The sequence below is a fragment of the Lytechinus variegatus genome, chromosome 2 (genome assembly GCF_018143015.1).
Source record: "Lytechinus variegatus isolate NC3 chromosome 2, Lvar_3.0, whole genome shotgun sequence".
Taxonomy (NCBI): Eukaryota; Metazoa; Echinodermata; class Echinoidea; order Temnopleuroida; family Toxopneustidae; genus Lytechinus; species Lytechinus variegatus.
Genome location: NC_054741.1, coordinates 61,708,446 through 61,710,884, shown reverse-complemented (window position 1 = coordinate 61,710,884; position 2,439 = coordinate 61,708,446). Strand labels below are relative to the sequence as shown.

The 2,439-nt window shown below is 37.5% G+C and overlaps 1 non-coding gene across 1 annotated transcript; it reads left to right on the top strand.

Moving 5' to 3' along the window:
• Nucleotides 1–428: 428 nt before the first annotated feature.
• Nucleotides 429–500, top strand: TRNAM-CAU. Its single transcript has one exon. It is a non-coding gene; the product is annotated as a tRNA-Met (tRNA).
• Nucleotides 501–2,439: the final 1,939 nt, after the last annotated feature.

The window sequence follows — 2,439 nt, the reverse complement described above, 5'->3', positions numbered from 1 at the left end:
AAGTCTTGGAGTATCACTCTGCTAAATTTGTTTTGAAGTTGTTTCTTGTTGTCATTCATTTGTACATATTATTCTCATAATTGGAATCATGATGAAAAGAACCTGGCATTTATCGTGAAGCAGAGTGGCGCAGCGGAAGCGTGCTGGGCCCATAACCCAGAGGTCCGAGGATCGAAACCTCGCTCTGCTAACATATTTTTTCTCTTCCCCGATCGTTTAATTGTTCAATTGAAAAGGAAAAACATATTTCTTTTGACTTATTAGAAAAAAAGTTCCGCAAAAATGACTAAGTTATATTGACCGTTGAATGCGAAATCGAATCTGCCAAATATATGGGGTTTTTTTAACTATTTATTTTCATTTCATTCCTTCTTATATAATTATCATTTACATTAAATTATGTGGAAATATACCAGTAACTCCAATAAAGCAGAGTGGCGCAGCGGAAGCGTGCTGGGTTCATAACCCAGAGGTCCGAGGATCAAAACCTCGCTCTGCTAATGCAATTTTTTCTTCTCATTCAAAGGTCACACTTCCCATGTGGTAATCTCCTCAAATACCCCGCGCCTGTGGTTCTGTGAACCTTATCCAGCCAATCAGAACTCTTGATTTCATGCAAGTACAAAATTTCAGAAATTTCGTCTTGTACCTTGGTGGGAAAAGTGTGATCTTGACCCGATTAAAAGGTGCCGCATATCAAGAGTGGCATTGTGAGAAAGTACAGAAGTTCAGCTTTATGGTAATATAGATATCATTGAGGCTCAAAATAAAAAGTTTTGCACAATTTGCAAAAGAAAACAGAGGAAGAAAATTCAGTTTTGAGGCACATTTTCAGGCCAGAAATTTAATAAAATATTGTATACAAAATAAATGACCAATATGAAAGAGTAACTTTTACTCTATCTGATGGTGCAATAATATTTCATTTAACTTGAGGTTAAAACAGGTAAATTCTTAGAGAAAGAAAATCTCACGAATCACGAGATTTTGCAAGGAGGAGGATTCAGCCACGAGATGATTTGGATGAATCTGGCCTTTTTGCTCATTAGCATAGGGACCTGCGGTCTGACTGTATTTTCAATTAAAAAGGAATTTTGTCTAATCTATCGAATATATACTGGAAGTATTTTTTTGGTATTTTTTTTATATCAGTTGTGCCATAGAATAAGCTTGTATGGCATTATTTTTTCGATTAAAATGGAAGTAAAAATCAATTTTTGCATGAATTTCTAAGCACTGTTCATTATGCATTATATAGAAGCAAACAAGCGTTGCATTGGTCCATGTACGTGGAGTATTTTGCAAAGCCGCTCTGCTGAATTTGTCTTTGAATGTTCCTTGTTGCCCTTTCATTGTCTCCTTTACGTTGTTTTCATGACTGTTGATTAGAAGTGTTTTGAAGATTCACGCTGCTAAATTCGTTGTTTCTTGCTGTCGTTTCATTCGTTCTTTGAGGCTATTCTCATGATTATTAAAATGGGTTCATATAAAGAGATACTCATGTACTTACCATGAAGCAGAGTGGCGCAGCGGAAGCGTGCTGGGCCCATAACCCAGAGGTCCGAGGATCGAAACCTCGCTCTGCTAGTAGTCTTAAGATTTTTGTTCGTTTAATTTTATTGATTAAAATGAGAGGAAGTCTATTTCTTTTGCACAAATATTTTGTAATACAAAGTAATCTTCATTTTAAAAGCAAAATGGCTCTGCATAAGCCCAGGTATGAGAAGTCTTTTGAAGATTCACTCTGCTAAATTTGTTGTTAATTGGTACTTGTTGATGTTTCATTAAAATTGAATCATTAAGACAAGTTAATCACGTATACTTACCATGAAGCAGAGTGGCGCAGCGGAAGCGTGCTGGGCCCATAACCCAGAGGTCCGAGGATCGAAACCTCGTTCTGCTAACATTTTCCTTTTCATCGAATTAACTGCAGTGAATTTTATCTAATCGGTCGAATATATATACTGGAAGTACTTTTGGGGTATTGTTTTTGTATCGGATGTGGCATAGAATAAACGTGTATGGCATTATGCTAAGTAGTCTGCGATCTAAAATATTCGACAACTTGCATAATTCCCACCCCTAGAAATTGAGAGAGACAGGAAGACAGAAGCAGCCCCACCCCCTCCCCGCTTTCTCCCTCCCTCTCTCATCCCTTCCCATCTTCCCTCGCTCTCTCTCCCTCTCTCTTCTTCAATCTCCCTTTAATTTTCAAAATATTACATAATTTCAATTTCATTTTTTCTCCGTGTCTCTCTGTCGCCTTTTCGTTATACCCTACTCTTCTCGATGCTCGGTCAAACGTTTCAAAGCAGTGTCCCTTATATGCACCACTAACATGACAAGATATTTGACTTGGTATTTGAAGAAGCTGAATGCATCCCCAGAAGACCGGAAGTTAGTATACTTATGTCAGACTACGTAATGAAAGACCAATAA